Source organism: Crocodylus siamensis, chromosome 7 (assembly GCF_052110815.1).
Source record: "Crocodylus siamensis isolate JL-2025a chromosome 7, ASM5211081v1, whole genome shotgun sequence".
Lineage (NCBI taxonomy): Eukaryota > Metazoa > Chordata > Crocodylia > Crocodylidae > Crocodylus > Crocodylus siamensis.
The window spans coordinates 22010482-22032842 of NC_143401.1; the positions used below are offsets into that span (position 1 = coordinate 22010482).

The 22361-nt window shown below is 44.1% G+C and overlaps 1 protein-coding gene across 2 annotated transcripts in view; it reads left to right on the forward strand.

Annotated features, from left to right (window-relative positions):
* The window catches only part of C7H10orf71 (chromosome 7 C10orf71 homolog), a 67015-nt gene that overhangs the window by 32318 nt on the left and 12336 nt on the right, over nucleotides 1–22361 (forward strand). The window lies entirely within an intron of this gene.

The following is a 22361-nucleotide window of genomic DNA, read 5'->3' on the forward strand; positions in this document are numbered from 1 at the left end:
AAGGAAAACAATTATATGGGCTTTTTAAAATTTGGGAAATATTAATGATGATGCAGTGTTTGTGTATGTGACCATGTGAAGGCCAATTATGAAACTGGTCAGCACCCTTTATAATTTTTCCTGTAGCAATTAGAGTTAAAAAGACCCTTTAGTTAGTCATCTCCATCCTCCCCTACTCAGAGGCAATGCAGGATTGCTCCCTAGAGTCTACATGTGGAAAGATTTTTCTTCTTTGTTGTTACTCTTTATGGAAAAAATAGTATATTATATAGTAAATGAGCTTGATCTTTTAAAAAGGCTCCTAAGTTGTTATGAATGTTCCTTTAATTGTGCTGTTTGGCTGTATATTGTGCTGTAAGCAACTTTAAGCAAATATAAATTGATTTTATTTTCTAGCTGATTATTGCCTACAGAGAAGATAGTTTTAAAAAACTTTAGTGTTATGTATAAAGGTTTGGGAGGGAATGTTTTTTGGACAAATGGAAAGAAAACAATTTAAATATTTTATGGACTACAATAAGTGTCCATTAAGTGCATGAAAAAGCAAAATAGTTAAAATACCTAGGCAGTGGTAAGGGGTCAGTATAAAGGACTGTGATTATGACTTGTATCCAGTTTTATTCCCTGGAAAAATTCTTAAATGGTATGAGGTTTTTGAGTCCAGTTGTTGCAGGAATCTCTGCCAACGCAAGGTACAGTGTTTTATTAGTCCATCTGCAAAACTAAAAATGCATAAATAATTTACATGGACTCTGAGAATCTGAACTTATGCTTATTTATGCAATCTATAGGCAAGAGATCTAAATAAGAAAGAGGATTCTAATACTGAGTCCATGATGCTGATGGAAATTAATTTTGCCATTAGGATATTTAATTTTGCAATGGTACTAGTCAGAGGGCTACAAAGCTGGCTTCCTACTGTTGCCAAGAAGAGCAATAGAGAGGCAGAAAGGAGAAAACTAAAACAAGGTGAAAACGTCCTTAAAAAAAGAATTAATCAGTTGAGATGGGATGAAACCTTGATACATATATTTATTTTTGCAGTTCTTGCTGGGTTATTTATGCCCATAAAGACCAAAAATTCTGAATAAGGAACTGAAGATTTAACCCATGGCAAATGCTGGTAATTAAAATAGATCATGATTTTTTTATTCTGCCTATTTTGCTTATCCAGCCATGTCCTACTACTGTGGATTCAAAGTTTTTTCGAAATACATAGTTTTGCTTCAACCCCCAACATAGCCAAGATTTATAACAAGCACTGTGGACTGAGTTTAAAGGCCATGGGATTAGTTAAGAAATAGCTGTATTCCTGCAGTGTGAGCCAGAAGCTTTGGAAATTGAATCCCTCAACCATTTTTCCCCCTCTGTTTTTCTAAGCCATTTGCCTTGTCTCTTCTTAGGATTTGATTCTGTCTGTGCTGGTGTTACTACTAAAGCTGAACACAGGGGCTACGTCCAGATGTGCAGGCACATGTAGTCTGTGACACCACAGACCTTTTGTGGCAACATGAACTGCACATGTGGAATATTAAAATGTGTCTTGTGTTGCAAATTTGCATCGTGGAGGGAAAATTTGTTACCAGGATTTCCTGGTAGCAAAAAACAAGCACCAGGAAAAAAAGCGGCTCGGTGCATATGAAAATAGCATATGCCAGAACAGAGGCCTGGTCCTTCAGAGAGATGCTCTGGCTGCCAGCCAGAGCATCTCTACTTCTCCATTTGTTTCCCTACTGCTCCAGGAGCTGGGAGAAGTTGAGCAAGGGCAGTTTACCCAGCGCAAAACAATTTGTCCCGCAACAAAATCCACATGCAGGGGCGAGCACTGAGGCACAAAGTGCCAGCACAAATTTGTGCCAGTACTATGTCTGCCACTGCAAGCGCACACCCCTGCACGTCTAGACATGGTCGGGGTCATGGAAATACAGCTCTATCCATAAACAAGAAAAACTGTCGGGGCTGGAGAAAATTCTGTTTACCCAAAGTGTGTTCTTTGGTTTGTTGAAACTAACCAAGTTTATTGGACCAGTAAGAGTTGCTTATTAAGCTTGGTCTTGCTGCTAGTTTTCATGTGTTTAGGATGTTGTGGTGGGATGTAGCATGTACGCTACAGTAAGATCACATAAAGCTTTGTCTCTCTTCAATGTCAGGTTTCATAGGTTTCTGAGAGTCCTTGTGTTTCCAGTATTTGTGAGTTGTTTGAATTAGTATGTCTCTTCGGGTTGAGGGTATGTGTTATTTATTTATTCCAAGAGGATGTGCATGTGTGTGTTTGCATGACAGTGAGTTATATGGTGGTGAACAAATGTGGCCTTTTTGCCATTGGGTGACTCCATTTATTTCAGTTGTGTTAACTGAAGTTGAGTGTTTTAAGCCATGGGGTTGGTATTTGTAAACTATGTGGTTTGGTGCCAGCAGCCAGGCTTTGGGCCCAGAGACTATGGATGTGTCCAGGTGAGTGCGGACATGCGGTATGTAGCACCATAGACCTACCTGTGGCACCACGTACTAGACATGCCTCACGTGCAGGCATTCCCTGTGCTGTTACTTTGCTACTTTGTTGGGTTTTTTTACTCTGGGAGATGCTGCCCAGGCTCGCTGCTGCAGGATCGCCGTGGCTACAGCTCCCAGAGGCCCCTAGGACCCCAGGTAAGCTGCAGCAGACAGCATAGTTGCTGGCCCCAGCCTCCCCTACCCCACCTAGGTCAATGTGCTGTACACTAGAGCAAGCATGGCATGGTCTTCCCTGGGGACAGGTAGCAGTGGCACAAGGTATGCTGCTGCTACTTGTCCCTGGGGAAACACATGTTCCTGCTCATAGGGACATGCCCTATGTGAGTAAATGGGGAGGGTTTTTTACTTTTTGTCAGGTAGGTGGGCGCATGTTTATGTGTTTAAGGGGACTACAATTCACATATTCTGGTCTTGTCTGAAGTAGATTCTGACCATTGTCCCAAGAAAGCCACAGTAGTGCCACATTTGATCTACAGTGAGATCACATAAAGCTTTGTCTTTCTTCAGTATCACGTTCCATAGGTTTGCAAGAGTTCTTGTGTTTCCAGTGTTTGTGAGTTGTTTGAGGCAGTGTGTCACTTCGGCTGAGGGTATGTGCTATTTACTCATTCCAGGGGCGTGTGTGTGTGTGGGTGGGTGTTTCAGTGAGAGTGAGTTGTGCGGTGGCGGACAAATTTGACCTTTCTACCACAAGGTGACTCCATTTACGTCAGTTCTGTTCACTGAATGTAAAGTAACATGAGTGTTTAAAGCCATGGGGTTGGTACTTGTAAACTGTGTGGTTTCATAGTTTTGTAGCTGTTAGGGGCTGGAAGGTTTGGTTTGGTTTGGTTTGGTTTGGTCCTCCAAAGGGTGCCCTCTTCACAGAGATTTGGTTATGGATTCCTTTCTCTTGCTCTTCCATCGCCATTTACCTAAGCGGTCATCTTTCGATGAGCATAGGATGTATTGCCTTAGTGATCCTTCCCATTCTTTCTGTTGTCTCTGTGTATATCACTGTTTGCAAGCTCAGGAGACAGATGCTAACCGGTAGTGATTAAATGACCCAGTAACTAAGGCAAACTAATCTAGCCAGAAACAGAAGACGGTCCAGAAATGGGGCCCACTTCCACTAAATCTCTCACCTGGCAACATCCCCAGAACACTCCCCACACCATCCTTTGTCCCTCAGCCTGTGAATGCTCCCAGATTGGGAGCTGTTCTGAGATACGGTGCTACAGATTTGAATGAGAAGGTTGTTGTAAGATTCTCTATGTCATTCTCCACTCGAATGACAGAGGGAAAAGAACGCTTTTAATTTGTTGAAGAAGTCCCTATAGAGGCTTTACAAGATTAACACTGGCTGCGTGTAAATGTTCAGAGTCAGCAAGCAGCAGTATTTGCCAGATCTCTAATACTGTAGTTCCTGACTCTCAGGTCTGCCTCTGTCTGTCAGCTTTAGTTGGATCACACATAGGCTGTCATACCTTACAGTCAGTTCTGCTTGTCTGTCAGCTTTATTTTAGAGCACATACAAGTTAGACCATTTTGATGCCTTCTGAACTGGTCTAGTGATGCTTCAGCTGTGTCCCATCCAGGTGTAATTTTGCTGTACAAGGCATTGCATTCCAGAGCAAAACAAAAGGAAGAAAAGCAGCACAGTGGGAACTGAGGGCATGTGGTTCCCCGCTGTAACTCATGATGCTTTTGCCATGAGCTGCAGCGACCTGCCACCCCCCCAACAGACATTCACTGTTAAGTCAGGGGGAGGGGTAGTAGCCATTGAGCTCCACTTTGGAGCCAGTCCAGTGGAGAGAGGCTGCCTGTATCTCCCCTAGCCCTGCCCCTTACCTTCAGCTCTGGTACTGTCTTCAGGATGGGAGGGGGGAAGGGAGAGGAGGGAGCTCTGTCTGGGGTTTGCCCAGCCTGTACTGGAGGGTGGGGATTGGAGCCAATCCACCTGCCCCACCCTCCAACCCCAAATGGAGCTCCCTCCCCTCCTTTCCTACCCCTGCCATCCTGAAGATATCCCCGGGGGTTGGGCTGGGCTGATGTAGCCCAGCCCTGCTCCTGGGCAAAGCCAAACAGAAGTTAATGAAGGCGCATCATTTTGGAGTGCTTTCATCTGAATCCTCATTAAATGAGGGTTAATTTCTCCCATGATCAGGCACTTTTAAAGTTCTCTGCAGCCATGCTCTTCTGCCAGGGTATGACTAGAGCACATTTAAGGGGCCGATCATGTAACAAACAACTTCTGCCTGCACCCAATATGACGATGAACTCGTGTGTGTGTTGGAGTATCTGGGCACTCTGTATTGTGCTAAAAGAATATCTAGGAATTCATTTTCCACTTCTGCAAAATTTCAGTAAATTTGCAAGTGACTTCTGTGGGAACAAGTTGGGATTTTAGCCTTGACCCTGGAATTGTTACTCATGTAGATTTGATTCTAGTTGTTTCCTTGAGCCACTGGTAGACTGACTTCAGGGCTTTCACTGGGGGATGTTTCCATGAAAGGACTGGGATTCAGAAGCAATTAATTTATCTGCAGGGTCTGGGTTTGTGTATATCTGTGGAAACAGGCAAGCAGGAAGGTCTGTTGATTTTCAGGATCAGCAATATATGTTCCCATTACGTTCCTGTTGTGTGAAGGAGCTTTGGTTCAGCACTGGACTCTGGAGCCCATGACTGCCTCCACGTGTTGACTGAGTTTCTACAAATAGCATATTGTGCTATTGTGTCCCATAACATTAGAAAAGCTTCAGATTTTTTCAGCCAGGCAGAAGAAATTGGGGGAAAAGGGAGAAGATTAATTTTCTCACTTTTGCTACCCCTTGGTAAGGAGTAAGGAAGGGGCAGGCAAGTGATGAAGATGTTAAAGGAATTGGAAAGCAAACTGCAGGTGGGAGATTGAAAGAATTAAGTCTGTCCACCCTGGAGGAAACTAGATTAAGGGAGACTTCTAAGACCTATATGATGGAGTGTAGGGTGCAATATATTGCACTTAAGTTCCCAAGCCCACTTAGATACCTAACATGTGGAATAGTTTCTGGCCCAAGTTTTTCAGAGCTGGGTATAATCACAGAGAAGGTTTAACTAAGTAACAATGACTCAGTTGAATGTAATCCCCACAATAGCGTGGATATAAACTTTTAACTTACATTTTTCCTTTTTCTACCCATGACTTTGTTGACAAAACCAAGCACTGTCTACAGAACAAACACTATTAAGCAAACTTTGAAAGCTATAGCAGGGAGTAGGTTAAAAAATTGCTGCATCTCTGAAGCTTGTGACAAAAAAAAACTTTGGAAATTGAATCCTCTGGCTCTGTCTCCCTCCCTGCTGCTCTGAGCTGTCTGCCTTGTCAGCTCTTGGATTTGATTATGTCTATAGTGGTGTTACTAGAGTTAAACGCAGACTGACTGGAAACGAGAGCCGGATCCAAACCAATGTTAACACAGTCTACATCTGTTTGCTTTTTTTTCTGTGGTTGGATATTATCTCAGTATTAAGCCCTCAGTTTTAATCATTCCTTAGTAGGGCAGTCAGTTGGGTATTGATCTGATGAATAATTACGTAAATTTTTCAGTCTTTATTCCATGAGGGCCTAAAGAGGGACTAGACTCAAAGAAGCTTGTGCTTGGTTTTTATCTGCTTATGGCTAAGTTTTTCCCTGATTCACCTGGTATTGTATGAGATGTAAGTCAGGCAATTTCAGAGATGACCCGTAGCACCTGTTTCAGAATGTGCTAATGAGACATTTCCTGATGCATCATTCCCAACTGTGTGATACTGCAATATTTATTTTGTGCAGGCATAATACAGTATCTTTTCTAAATGCTCACTCTTTATGAAGCCTCCCATTCAGACTAAGTTTTGAGAGCAAGAGAAAGTGGTATCAATAAAATGAGTTACATTGTTTAGATAAATCTGAAGTGTAACCTACAAATCTTCATGTCTCTTCTGGATGGGAGAGAAGTTGGTTTAATGAACCCAGCTATATTCTAGAATCTAGAGGACGTTCAAAGTGTTCTGCATGTCTCAAATTATTGTAGGCATGTACAAAATATGTTCTTGGAAATATCAGTAATATGCATAATTCTGCAGTATGCCGAGTCCCGTAGAATGTTCTGAGTCCTCCTGAAATCCTTTTGACACTTGAAATCTTGAAGCATTCAGAAACCCTACTTTTTCACCCAAGGAAAATACATGCAACAAAGTCTCTGCTTCAGCTATTAAAAAGTTGTAAAGTAGACATAGAGAAGAGCAGGAGGAATTTCCAGCAAAGCCAAGAGCTGGTTTTATATCCCTCATTGTTTCCTTGGGGTGGGGGGTGGGGGTGTGCTTGACCTTCCTGATAGGGAGGAATGGAAGATAAAGACTTCATTGGTCTAAGGATGGATTTGGAGGAGGAGAGGCTGGACACTGGGTTAGATACACTGTTCAAGTGGATGTTAACCCAACAAATCCCTACTGGATGGGTAAATCTACCAAAGTTAGATGCTTGTTGCTGATATTCTTCTGTAATTTAGAAGGGAATACCCCTGGCTCAAAGGTAGCATGCGGCACACTTCCCAGAATTCTTTCCCACTCTTGTCTTGCTGTGATCAGGATAGCTGTCTCTCTGTCTGGATTTCCCTTACAAGCCTTTGTCTGTCTCTGGTTAGAAGCTCCTACTCCTTTTGTTATCCCAGCCCTGTTTGTTTCTTTCTTTGCCTTCTTCTCTCTAGGATCTCCCAGTGCAGAATTCTAGCACAGGGGTTTTCAACCTTTTTTTAATAAGTGTACCCCCAGCGGCCAGAGGTGGAGCTGGGGGGGGAAAGGGTGTGGCATGAGGCCGGATGTGGAGCAGGGGGAGAGGGATGGTGGGTGGTGGTGGCAGCTGTCATGTGTGAGCTTCTCTCCCACTCTTGCCCACCCCCCTGCATCTGGCTGGCCTGATAGGTGGTGTGCCCCATACAGGGTGCCACTGCCCTCGCTCCCCCCTGGCCCTACTCCTGGGAGGCGGTGGCACAGGATGGTGGGTGGCAGTGCTCTGTCCCCGCCCTCCCGTGCATGCATATCCCCTAGCAGGACTGGCCCACAATTTTTTGGGGCCCCTGCAGGATATAGCTTTGGGGCCCCCTGAAGCAAAGAATCTGGTATTGGTGGTGGGGTGGGGGAGGTGAGCAGCCAGACATGAAGCTGGTGTTGGTGGGAAGGTGGGGAGGGGTGTAGTGAGCGGCTGGATGCAGAGGGCACCTTGGCTGTGGGCCCCCCTGTGGTTGCAGGTTTTGCAGGATAGAATGGGCCGGCCCTGGCTCCTAGGGCCTTCCCAAGCACCCCCAGGGTTACACATACCTCTGGTTGATGACCCCTGCTCTAGCATATTCTACTGTTAGTTGGGGGGGTCTATTGATATGCTGTATCCCTTTCTGTTAGTCTGTTGTGGGAAGTTTTCCTCCTTTCTACTCTTTCCCTGGGAAGTTTCATCTTTGTTCTTCTACAGAGGAGATGAAAGAAGATGTAAAGTCTGGTAAAAACCTGTATTGGTGGAAAGGGTTTTATACCAACACAACATTCTTCATATCTATGTGGCCCTGAGAAAGCCTTTCCACAGTTTCTCAGTGTGAGACACAATTCTTTGTGGGTCTATCATAGATAGACATTACCCTTTAAACTGGCTGGTTATTCTTTGTTCCAATCAGTTATTTCATGCCAAGAAACACCCTATTCTTCAGCTACTAATGCTTATATAACAACAGTTTGTGGCAGCTCATTTAATGTGGGCTATGGAAAGAACGCAGGGCCCCAGCCAGCCCCATGGATCCTATTCATGGTTATTGTTTTGCTCTCTACTTCTTGTCCTCTACCAATGTTTCTCAACATTTTTACACTCTAGGCACTTCATTAGACTCAAGACACCATTTAGAAAATTCCAGCTCTTAGGGTTCACTCAATTTTTGACTGTAGAAAAATAATAGAACAATTATTCTTTTGCAAAGAACTCAGAAAGACCACAACAGGCCAGACATGTTTGTGATGCTGTAGATTCATTTTTCAAATCTCTGGGTTTATATTGTGAATTGTAAGTAACTGTGTATGCTGTTATGGGTAGCTTTTGGGCAGATCATAGCCAGGCATGTTTGGTCATGCCAGCAGAGCTGACCACTTTTACTTTTGCTGCTGGTTTGGGCTAAGGACTCACTGTTCAGGGCCCTTGCCTCTGCTGTAGCAGAGGTAGCAGATAACACCACAAGGCCACCCAAGGATTACTAGAAACGCATAATAAGCAAAGTTAAACAAATAAACTGTCATTTAGCTCTTTGCTGGCTTCACGTGGCTCTTCCCAGGCTTCACCTTCTCGTCACCTCTTAAGTGTCGGAGGCTTTGATGAGACTGAGGGGCTTGTGCAAACAAAACAAGCAAGCAAGCAGATCAGAAGCCTTGTCCTCAGCCCCTTCTGGTGGTATCTTGACCCTTGGTAACCTCAGGCAGTCTTGCTCCTTGCCAGTGCAACTGCCTGAGGCTTCTTTCAGCATTTTTTATTCTCCCCCCGCTGGTCCACGTGGCTAGCTCCTTCTCATTTACCACATCTGAGTTAGCTCTCTTGCTGGAAGGCTCACCGTGTGTCTATAGATCTGGATCCTCAGCCTTCGGTGAGTTCTTCCAGGTCTGGGGTGGCCATGGGGAAGTGCTCCTAGGGTGTGGGCCTGGCCCTGTTACAAGATGTCTGCATGCTTATCAGAACAAATATTGCATAGCTCCCTGTGTCACCCTTACCAGGATCTCACAGCACCCTGGTTGAGAATCACTGCCTTACACCTCATTGGATTCCCCACATTTGTTTTGCCTCGTATGTTCTTGATCATTAGTGCACATACTCTTCTGTGGTTGCTGGGCTGTGGGTAGGAGAAGGCAGGAGTAGCAAAAGAGCCTTACCCCAGAACAGTCTTCTTCTGGCTGATCTCTCTCCCTTCCAAAATTGGCAGGCAATTTGGCAGGATGCCTTTTGTTTAGAGGCATTTATAGATGGTGAAAAAGTCAAATAACTTGTTAGACTTTTTCATTTAACCAGTGGGGCTTTTTGTTGTTGTTGTTCTGAAGCAAGCTGAACTGCTGTGACTCAAAGAAGCTTTCATAAGCATGCTCAGCACTGGCTGCCTTTCCGTAGATGACAACCATCATCTGAGCCAAAGTAGCAGGAACTGAGCCAGGAGCTTCAGTGCTGTTCAGGGTGTAGCATACTCATGGTGTTGGTGATTTGGAAGCAGAAGAAGATAGATAAGACACAGTGACCAGTGTGATACCTTCACACTGACATCCTCAGGGCAAGGCTGCTGATTCTCACAAATTTATCTGGAGCAGAAAGGTGTTAGTTCCTGCTGCCAGCAATCTTGTGTTGATGTAAAAAGCTACACCCCTTACATACATTTCTGGGAAACAAAACCAGGGAAATGTTTGTCCCTGTAATGTCCTTATGCTCAATTTGCTGCACAGCTCTGGGGCTAGGGACAGACATTACACATAAACTTAAGTGATCATAAACTGGTTTAAACCTGTAACAGAACCTAAGTTCAGTGCAAATAAACCAGTTTCAAAATGGCTAAAACTGGTTTAAGGTAAACCTGGTTGAATGTAGTATCAGACTAACCTGATTTGGGTCAAACCAGTTTATGCAATGTCTGTCCCAGACCCTTCCTGGTTTAAGTTAAACCAGAGTACCCCAGCATCCCAGATGCTTTGCAGCCCTGGGCTGTGCTCTCTGCTACAGAAAACAGGGCTAGCTCACCCCTCTGCTCCCTAGCCGGAGCTCTAGGCACAGCAGGGTATGCCTGACTTCCCCCCTGCCTCCCCCTTACTGCTCACTGCTCAAGCAGGGACCCTCCCATCTCCCACAGCATGGGACCCAGCCCCACAGCCCCTAGGCATGTGGTATGCTAGCTAATGGTGGTTACACCTCTTGGCATTGGTGTGGTTCTGTGCACTGCCAGGGCACAGAAAAACCTGTCTATGCCTCTGTGACTCTTGTGGACTCAGAGATCTGATTCTTTAGGTTGAGTAGTAGCTATTTATGCTTTTTATAGCTAAACATGCAAGGTTTACTTCCCATAGATGACCCAAATGGAAGCATTACTATGAGGGTGTTTCACAAAGTGACAGCAATTTTGAAATAAAGCCATTTTGTGTGCAATGATCATTTACTGGACCACATCGCTTCTCTACATAGTTGTCACTTCTATACATGGTTGTAAATGATAGCTGCATTTAACAATGCCACCATCAATGTTCTCCACTGCTGTGTAGTTTCCTACTCCCTGCACACAAAATGGTTTTATTTTGAAATTGTTGTTACTTCCTGAGATACCCTCCTGCATTGGACTGTGCTTTCTATAACCTCTTAGATTGCACTTTGCTTCCAGAATCAGAAGCAGAAACCAAGAGCCCTGACACCCATTGTTTTATTGCTGTTTGACAAAAATGCTTGTGCAGCCCTTTCTTTCTCTTTGTGTGTGTGTGTCAGCATGCATGTGCAGGGGAAGGTCGATTTTTCCTTTATGGGCTTCCCTAAATAGAAGCTAACAGCAAGCTTTCACGTGGGACTTATTACTATAACTGAAGTGGCAGAGATCTTGATTTAACAAACTTCTTTCTCCAGAAACCAGCTTCATTTGCAAAGGTGTAACCTTAGTATTTATGTGGGAATGGACAACTCAGGATGGTATAATTCAGGTCTAGGCCTTTCATCTGTAGGTCACCAGTTTGAATCCTGGCCAAAAAGTAGATGTTAAAAGTTGTTCCTGTCTAAAAGGAAGTTTGGTATCCTTGACATGGAGTGAATTTGGTAAGTCTCAGTTCTACATCCCATCCCTTGGCTTTGCTCTAGCTTGCAAGCTCTTTAGTAGAGCTGTTCAAAAAAATTAATTGAAACAGTGTTTCTTTGAGAGAGCTGTTTTAATTAAACAAATTCTTTTAACAAAACCATCCCAATTTGACCAAGTTTCTTGTGAGTGACGCTAACAGAAGACGCTTTTGTCCCCACCACCAAATGAAGACGATGCTTGTACAATAAATCACTAACATCACAGGACTTCATGGCACCACACTGAACTTCTGAATAGTAACAGGGATAGAATTATGAACTTCTTCCTGCAAAGTTGCCAGTACCACTTCTGCTAAAGAACTGCCTTTCCCTGCGAACATTGACAAGTATCTGGGTAGTTCTGATTTCATCCTGTAGAAGGTCATGGCATGTGATTGTGGGGGGGTGTTTGTGTGAGCATGTTGCTCCACACATGCCTGAACACATATACATACATGTATATAGACACACAGATGCATGTGCCCATGTGTTGACCATTCCATTAGATATTTATGAACAACACAGACTGGATGAACATTTATTGTCATTTGTAGAGAGCTTTGGAATCCTTTAAGAGGCTCCTGAGGAGACTAAACCAATAGTTGTAGTATATGTAAATAAGGCCAACCCTTAAATAAATCCCACTAAAGAGTCAGTATGGAGCTGTGCATTTTGGGAATCCTTGAAGATGAATATCATACAGCAAGAACCACATGGCAAAATCATCACATGGAAATAAATATACCCTCCCCCTAAGGAAATGCTGTGCTAATGCTTATGGGTTGCAATGTAACACACAGGATCACTGCCAAAATGCCAGAGTGATGCCTCATGGTACAACTTTTCAGCCAAATGCCAACCCAAAATCTTCTCACAGTATATTGCAGCAGCGATGATGTCACAACCCTCCAACAAAACTTACCTATCCCCTGCTCAGTAAAAAAAAGGCTGACATTCAACCTATGCCAGAACAGAAATAGCCTGAGTAACCTAAGCTCTTAATCACAGCATACTAGGCATTGTAGAGCTCTACTGAAAGCCTGCACCAAGTCACTTTGAAAGGAGCTTTCCTTTCCTTTCCTTTTTCTGATTGAACTCCCTATATATGCACCTTTACACAGGCACATTAGTTATTTTGGGTCAAAGATCAGCCTACCATAAACATCCCTAGACCATATGACATTTCCAATTCAGATTGAACCATGATGCCTTGTTTCCCCCTACCTCCGTAATGGGCCAAACTTAAAATCCTTTGAACTTTCTAAGAATCTGAATCCTGATCTATGTCTGAATTTCACAGCTATTTCAGATGCACTTCTAGGGCCTCACTTGCTGGAGCTGGCTACCATGTATGTTCAGATGGATAGTGGAATGTGACTTCACCAGGTTACTCAACAGGTTATAAACAGATTCTTTGTCCTGTGGTTTGGCTGCAATGTTATGCTGGGTCATTTCACAGTGCTTATGTTCTGTTCTTCTAATGGCTGATGCTGTATTATCCCTAGCATCTAAGATATTATTCTGAATTTACACCCTTGAGTTCCAACACTATTGTTTGGAAGGGGCCTCAAAGCTCATCTAGCCCAACCCCTTGCACAGATGCAAGATATGCTTTTCTTAAACCATCTCAAACAAATATCTATCCAGCCTCTTCTTGAAACTCCCCAATGGAGCAAATTTCACAGCTTCCCTAGGTCTCTTCTGATTGCTGTGGAAATGATGAAAGGGTCTCCCAGGCCCTCTTACTACTTCACTTCTGCATGTTCCCCAAAAAGGAACTTGGGCTCAGATACCAGACCAGATGAGAAGTCAAGAACAGTCTACCCCAGCCATACTATGCTCAGTCTCTAGATCCTAAGTCTCTAGAAAAAAATAGTTGCTGATTTGCCCACATCCAGACTAAATGATTGATGACCTCACTTAAAAGAGAAAATTGTAAATGAAGCAAGCACCTTATCCTTCACCCAGCAGCTACTCTAGGTGTGGCCTTGTGGGTTTTCTTGCTGTTGAAAATCATTGTTACAGACATGCAGAACTTTTCTAGAGTTTACTTGACAGAAAAGTGACAGCTCAATGGTCTTTTTAACTATATAATGGAACAGATAGCAGCACTGATGATAGGACATAATGGAGCAACTGGGATTAGGATGGAGGCTGCATTACTTTTTCTGATCCAGTGTCATGCAAATATATTTATGTCAATCTCATGTTACCAGTGAGATCATCAAACAGTCATCTATACCAGGGGACTCTTTTAGTCCTTTTTGAGATATGTTGACCAGCACTGTTCACTGTATTCAAGATGAGGGCATACCATGGCATAATGATGTTTTCAAGTTCTTTCCTAAAGATTCCATTTGCCTTTTTGACCATTGCTACACATGGAACTGATTCACAATGGGCAAACTTCAGAAGACTCAGAAACACTTGTTAGACTGAAAGTCTGGGATATTCCAAAGCACCAGAGGAAGTGGGTTCCCATGACAAGTCATCTCTTTTGAAACTCCCTCTCCCCCCAAAAACGTCTGGAACTTATCTTCTTTAAAGCATATTTAAAAGTATTTTGGCTAGTATTTGAGTATTGGATTCTGTCATGGTAATACTAATAGAGATCATTTGCAAGATTTTATGTTGCATCTGAGCTTTGATTCTGAACATCACACACACACACACACACACTTCAGAGGTGTCTAGAGATGGTGATTTGTCTTGAGGCCATCTGCATTAATAAACCAACAATCTAATCATGGCCATTTCTTGTAGACGGTGTAAACCAAACTAGATGGGCCCCTGTACAGGCAAGATTATAAATGAATGCAAGTGACTTTGATAGAAATGTCTGTGATAGAAACTGTGAAAATATCATAAACAAGCTCTCAGGGCAGAATTCTCAAATCTGCAGGAGAGCAACACGTGGGGAAAGCAGACTCTTTAGACCCTCCTGTAAGGAGTAGAGAGGAGAATATTTGTCCTTTATTTTAATCCTTTAATGTATCCCTCATCAAGCCAATAACATCTCTTTTGGTAGAGAAGAGACAAGAACAATTTGTAGTTTTATATAAAAGATATCAGGTACTGAGACTTCCACACAGACCTTGAAGTCCTCTCTGCCTCCTAAACTAACACCGTTTAGGAGCTAAGTTTTTCTAGTCCTAAACTAACTGTTGTCTACAGACATTATGCAGGATCTCCTAAAATTCTGGCTTCTACAAGACAGAACAGGAAAAAAATGCATATTATATATTATAGAACCTCACAAAGAGGTGAATTTCTTTAAAAACATGTGTTGTTAACACTGTTTTCTATTCCCAGTACTATAAGGGTCTGTTAAGTAACATCATCCAGAAAGCATAATACATGAGCATAGGCTTAACTGTAACTCTGAGTGTAATTTCTACTGAAATCACTTGAGTTTAAAATTAGGAATGTTTTTACAGTCTTTTAAGTTCCTTTGTTCTGTCAAATGACAGAGTTTTGCTTTCCATGCTGAAAATGGGGAAGTTTCTTGTTTCCTGAAGCACTGAGTTTTACAGTCTGGGTGTGGCTTCTCTGAAAATTGTCTTCTGGGCTCAGTAGTCTCCTCCTCCTTGTCAGTGGCTGCCTTATCCAAGTGAGACACCTGTGGGAGAAGGTCATGGTGAGGGGAGGACAGAGGCGATTTCTGAGGACCAGCCTTGGAGTGGGGGTACCAGTGTAGCTATGCCAGTTCCAATTCCTCATGTGATGCACTGTGCCAGGGAAGACTTATGCAAATGTCGCTGTCTCTAGTTTTATCAGGGGGAAAAAAAAACAGAATGGCATGTTCTCAGACAGCTACAGACAATCTTAGGGCCAGCTCTGCATATCAAGACAAAGACCTGTAAATTGATTCTGTGTCCAGGGGGAAGCCGGTGAAAGGAAACTGGGGTGGCATTTTTGTTGTTCACGACTTTGCGTTGTTGAGTTATTTTTATAATGTGGCTTTTATCCACAAAAAATTATTGTAAAAGTGGCTTTCAGTCTAAGTGTTTATTGTCCCCTGCTCACTCCATAATGAATGTTCTCAGTTTACAAGGGACAAGTTATTTCTCCAGATTCTTATTCGTAAGACCTGAAAAGACAAGCTAGCTACCTCCTGGCTCAGGCAGCATCTCCAGCAAAGAGCAATGCAGATTCTGCAGATGGACTTCATTCAGTTAGTAGGTCTGATGAGGAGCAAGCTAGAATACCAAGGTATGGTCTAAAGCAAAAGAGGTAGAAAAAACATGTTTTATTCACTAAAAATAAGTAGTGATGGTGCTGGTGCACACAGGGAACAGATTAATTAAATTAAAATAGTGCAATGTTTTACAGTCACTTTCCAAAACAAACTTAACATTTTTAACTATTCCTGTGGCTTTACATCCGTATGAGAAGCTACTTAAAAACAGAAAACATAAATAGGCTGCAGCCTTACTTCCTCTTCAGACCACAAGTGATATTTCTTTCCCAGGCAAGAGTTAGTCTCAGAGGAGATGAAATACTGCAGAGATGTTTCAGACCCAGTGGACATCTGCCTTGTAAAAGGACCATGCTAGGCTGTGAAATATAACGTGCCTGCTCCACACATGCCACAGCCCAAAATGGATGACTCAGGGTGGTGCTGGCTACAGGCCAATAAGCACACCCAAGTCAACACTGATGGTGGCTACATTACATTCATTCCAAAGTATAACGTGCAAACAGGGAGTGACATGCCTTGTTGCCTGTGCTCCCCAGCATAGTCCTTTGACATGCCCTTTGTTGTGACTCAAAAGACTTTCATAAGGTTCTCCTAAGTTGGGTGTGAATATTTTTCATGTCATTTTAGAGCTATATTATAGCAGTCTTTCCAGAAAAGTGAATGTTCTTTCATAAGGACAAGTGTTCTCACTGAATGTACTTTAGATATGACTACTGACATTAATAAAGCTAAGGTAACATTTCTTTCATTTGTCAATAAGGCAGGGTACCTAAAAATGGTGCCATGATGCATCCATTCCTTGGAGTGGAGATGGGGCAGGAGTTCAAGTTTGTCTCAGCCCTTTGTTCTTTTGAGGAGGATATAGCAATTGCAAACTTTTTGGATGATGTATTAAAGAATCCACAAGTGTCTCTGCTGTCCTCCACCACTGAGATACCTGCAGGGCAGGTATGCCATATAGTCTGTCAAACTAATGGGTTTCTCTTTCTCAGAATCAGCATGCATCCAAAATCTGTCAAGTGGTAGTTTTTGAGCCTGCTGTACTCCTGCTATAATTCTTCATGCCACTACTATACCTATTGATGGTTAAGTCCACTGCAAGTGCATCTACATGTGCCATTAAGTGAAGGTGATGTGTTAAACTCCAGCACAGTCTGCGCTGGAGTTTTGGTACCTTAATGGTATGTGTAGATGCTCAAACTGCTGCGGTCCAGGGCACATGTAAAGACACTGTGCCCAGGACCACAGCAGTCTGAGCCAAGGCAGAGCAGCCCCAGGCTGGCAGCAGGCCTGGGTGGTCAGCTCTGGGTGGGGAGGCAGTGTCAGGCAGCAGCAGGGCTGGCTGGGGCATGAGAGTGCCCCAGTGTGAGGAGCCCTGTCAGTAGGTGGCAGGAAGAGGTCTGGCACAGTGTATGCCTGGGTCAGTGTTCACATGAGTGTTTAGATGCAGTTATTTTTGCCCCAGTAAGAGAGTACTGTCTCCAGCAGTGCTATCTTACAGCAATGACAATTAGCTTGCTGCCGTCTAATAGTGTTTCACGTGTAGACTGTGATGTTTTACACTGCAGCAAATTAGTGTGCTGTGCAATTAAGTGCATATGTAGAGGCATCCACTGGGTGCCTCTACATCTGCAATTAATGCTATTTGGGTTTACTGCACAGTCAAGCAACTCTGGGCGTGCAGCCATTTGGGAGCAGATTTGCTGCTTATGAAAGTAGCCTGCTCCAGGCCTCTTCCTGCCCTACTCTGCCCCCTGCAGCAGCTAGGCAGAGCTTGAGGCTCCAGCCACAGCTTCCTGGCTGCCAGGGGTACTCTTTCAAATGCAGCCCTGTGTGGTGCTCTCTGGCCACCTGTTTTTCTGGCCCAGAGCAACCTACAGTGTGCTGGCACAGCCCTCTATGACTTTGTTTACAAATTCTGTGCCCATTGTGCAATGGATGCTCTACCCCCAGGCCCGTCAGTGATGACCCATGCCATGGACTTCTGCTGGGCTTTACCACTGCAGCAACTGCCACATGGCCCAGTGTGTCTTGACCCTGTCTGCCCCCCTGTGCTGCACAGCCGATCAGCGTCTGCATATGCAATACTGCGCAATAACTACTGCATGACTAATTTACTACCTGCATTTGCAGGTAGTAAACTAACTGTACAGTAAGCACTGCATGTGTAGACAGTGATGCTTTACAGCACAGTAAATTAGTCTGCTGAGCAGTCAAGTGTCTCCTGTAGATGCACCCAGTATGTACTTTTTCTTTTAGCAATTAAACTGCTGTGCTTTCCAAGGAGACAATTCACTCTTGAGAAACTATTTAAATGTTAAGATTCACTCTTCTCCTGTTTGCACACTTGGTAGTGAAGCATCATCTGTATGGTCAAAGAGCTTATCTTTTATGTAGTACCAAACAGGTCCATGGTATGACCCAAACAGGTAGACAGATCTGGGTCAGAAACAGCCTCAGATCAGGATGTAGCTGAACTTAGGTGAAGATTAATTCTGTATTAGCTAAATAAATTCCTGAAATGGGCCAAATCCCTTAAATCATAATTCTTTGGGAAAGAACAACTTAGTATTTGTGACAGATTAACTTAACTTGTCTCTAATATTGTATCTTTACTGTTTTCTTTTTCTGTTTTATAATATGCCTCAGGAAAAGCAAACAATTTGTGTTTGAAAACTCAGTCCATTTGTATTCAACTAAAAGCTGCCTAAAATCCTCCAAGTTCTCCACAGCAGAAGTACAGCACTAGCAACAGCAGCTGAGGTCCCTGTCCCCAACTATGTCCCAAGTGTTACAGCCCTAACCTGGAAGGACCACACCTGGGAGTGGTAAGGGAGCTCAGTGACCACTGCTCATGCTGGCATTGTTCTCTGCTGAACATAAATAATGGGGCTTGTCTGTTAGAAACTGAAAATCACTTATCTATGGGCTACCAGCCCTCCCAAATACATGGTAACAATTTCTGACCACAAACAGCCAGGGCTGGATTTAGGCCTGTGGGTTACAGTAATAGGTTACCCAATTCTGTAACCCTGAGTCTTCAATTATGCTTCAAGAGCATTTCTCATGGAGTTTTGGAGAGAGGCCGTAGTTCATTATCACAAATATCTCCCATTCTTGGCTGCCCAGGAAGCCAGCTTCAGAGAGAAGGACCTACATAAACCATAAGCTGTGGCTGGGAGGTTAGAGCACTGTGCTGGGAAGTCTTACAGATGAAGCATGTCTACATGAGATGCTGAATAGCTGAATGATACCACGCAGTAGCATGTCACAGCACTAACAGTGCTAATATGCTACTATGCAGTATTATTAGGCTACTGCACAGTAGTGTCACTTAAAAGATGTTCACTAGTATTATTGCGCAGTAATTCCAGTTGCTGTGCATTTATTTAGTACTTAATTATACAAGTACTAAATAAACATACAGTAACCACTGCACAGTAGCATCTCATGTAGACGTGCCCATGGAGATCCAAATCACATCTATATAAGGGGTGGGGGCTCTGCCCTGTGTCTTATGCTTCCTGTACAACTGGTTTAACTGGTAGGCTATCGGACTAAAAGTTGGAAGAACCCTTCACTACTCATGGGTTTCTGTGGCTTCTTTTGGCTTATGCTAACCCAGGGCAGGAAGGTATGGAGCCACATACCCAATGAGAGCACAGCATACTGCACATGTGATACAGAAGGAAGTGACACAGGACTAGCGAACAGGCCAGCAAACAAGGGAGTTTGAATGGGACCCCTTAGTGGGAGAGGAACAGGAAGCTTTGGTTGCCAGGTAAAAGGGTTTATGGGTGCTGGTGAGTAGGAAGGCCTGCCTGGCTTGGGCTTGGTGGCATAGCTTCGCTTTGGGAGTCATTTTATAGTGTTCGGAGGAGTGAACAGAAGAGCTCCCAGATATAGAGTCCAGCAGCTGATTGAGCTGATTACAGCCGATTGCAGTGTGACCTGCCTAAGCAGAAAGGCAAGAAGTCAGTGACATAGGAGTACTTGACACAGGACCAGTGAGGAGGGGAGTTTGAGTGGGGAATTTGCTGGGGACTTTGCCTGGACACTTTCTTTCTTCATTGTACGCTTGCTGAGCAGAAGCAGGAAAAGGAGACAGAGGGAATATTTTAGGACTACCCGCAGAAGAAGAAAAAAGGAGCTAGCAGAAATATCAACAGGACAGTTGGAAGATGTCATAATGCCAAAGCCCCTGCTGCTACCTGTTTTTGTCATCTCTTCTGAACCTGAGGCTGTCCATCTGGAGAACTGGCAATGGATGATAAGGAGCTCACTCCAGTAGCAGGAGAGGCCATTGGAGTGAGGATAGAGACCTCTGCTGCCAAAAGGAAGTAATGGGTGATGGTGATTGGGGACTTCCTCCTGTGGGGCATCCATCTGCTGGCCTGACCTGTTGGTTTGGGAACTCTGCTGCCTGGAGCTCACATCCAAGATGTCACAGAAAGGTTGCTAAGATGCTTCTGGCCCTCTGACTACTATCCCATGCTGCTCATCCATGTGGGCACTAATGATACTTGCCAGGGGAGACCTCAAGCAGATCAAGAATGACTAAATGGCTTTAGGCACAAGGGTGAAAGGGATGGGGACCTAGTGGTGTTCTCATTCATCCTTCCTTTCAAAGGTAAAAGCACAGCTAGGGACAGATGCATCCTGGAGATCAAAATTTAGCTGCACAAATGGTATTGTTAGCAGGGCTTTGGCTTCTTCAGCCATGGGTTGGTGTTCCAAGAAGTGGACTTCTGGAAAGAGATGGGGTCCACCTAATGAAGAGAGGTTAGAGTGTCTTCAAATACAGGCTTGCTAACTCAGTGAGAAGGGCTTTAAATCAGATTCTCCTGGGGATAAAGAACCGCCCCCCCCCAGAGGTAAGTAAAGAGCCAGAACACATACATAATAACTCAGTAAAAGGAAACAATAGTGGAAGTCTTAGCAGTGTTCTTGTGGAAAAGATTGGATGATCAGTTAGGTATGTGAAAGGTTTATATACTAAGGTGAGAAGCAAGGGGAACAAACGGGAAGAAATGAAGGTCCTAGCACAATCACAGAATTATGATGTAATTGAGATTACAGAGATGTGGTGGGATAAATCATGGCTGGAGTATGGTCATGAATGTATATTGTTCAGGAAGGATAGGCAGGAAAGAAAGAGAGGAGGTCATAGCCCATGTATAATGGCAATGGCTACATGTTCTGAGGTACAGTATGAAGTGGAAAGTAGGTCTGTTGAAAACTGCTTGTGTGAGAGCAACAGTTGAGATGTCATGATGAATGTCTGCAACAAGCTGCCAAACCAGGAGGAGGTGGTAGACGAAGTCATCTTTAAACAACTGATAGAAACTTCTAAAATCGCAGGACCCGCTTCTCCTGGGAGACTTTACTTATTGGGATATCTACCAGAAGGCAAACACAGTAGGCTGCCTATACACGTTTGGGGGAGGGGAGGAGCCTAGCATTTTAATTAGAGTAGTTCCCGGGCAGCCGCTATAATTAAAATGCTGCAGCGCAATATGCATTAAGCCCCTGCATGTTTAAAAATGGCCGCAGGATGCTTTATCTAAACCTCATTTGACCAGGTTTAGTTAAATTAATTGAGTCTGTTCTGATGCATTCTAATTAGAATGCCAAGGAGCACGTGCCTAGGCAGCCGTAATGCACAAGCAATCCAGCAGGTTCTTGGAGTGTGTTGGGGATAACATTTTGAGACAGAAGACAGACAGTCCAACTAGGAGAGAAGTTCATCTTGATTTTCTGTTCATAAACAGGGAGGAATTAGTTGAGAATGTGATGGTGGAAGGCAAATTGAGTGGCAGGGACCATAAAATGAGAGAGTTCAAGATCCTAAGTGGTGGAAAGAAGGAGAGCAGCAGTATAAAGACATGGACTTCAGAAAAGGAGACTTCAGCAAACTCAGGAAACAGGTGGGCAGGATCCTGGGAGACAAGGCTAAGAGGTAAATTAATCCAGGAGAGCCGACTGTACTTTAAGGGGGCCTTTTTAAGGGTGCAGGAGAAAGCCATCATGATGCAACAGAAGAATGGAGAGTTCAGTAGGAGCCCAGCCTGGCTACACAGCAATTTCTTCCACAAGCTGAAATTCAAAAAGGAATCCTACAAAAGTGGAAACCTGTCATAGTACTAGGGAAGAGTATAAGAGAATTGCACAGGCATTCAGGAAGACAATTGGAAGACCACAGCACAATGTGAGATGCAACTGGCAAGGGCCATAAAAGTAAATAAAAAGGGATTCTACAAGTATATCAAGAGTAAGAGGATGTCACGGAGCTGGGTCCTAGAAGCAGCCGTGATCTCCCCTAGAGCCCCCTACCGTGCCAAGTTTCCTTCAAGCACCTTCAAAATCTCGCCTGCCTCATCTTACTATGGGGTTTCTGTGCACCCCAGCCTTATGGGCAATGCGTGGCTCCAACCACCCCTTTGCCTTGGTCCAAGCCTCGCTGATATCCCAGGCATTGTTTGGTCTGTCTGGGTCTCTGTGCCCTCTCTGGCACTTGGGCTCTCCGCAGCCCTTGTCTCACAATCGTGCCCTCTGGCACTTCTCGTCGCCCCCTTTGCTCTGGGGTTACTGCAGCCTTGGGGCTCAGGTGGTCATAGCAGTGCCTGGCCCAACTCTCCTTCTCAGGGTCTCAACCCCCCGCTGGGCTCAGGCAGCCTCAGCCTTACCTGGCCTCCAATTCTCCGCTCCCCTTCTCAGGACTGGGGTCAGTGCACCCCCAGATGCTGCACCCTCTCTGGCACCAGGGTCCCTACACTACCGCGGAGCCCCTATGAGGCCTCCTCCAACCCCTAATAGCCTCACCCAAA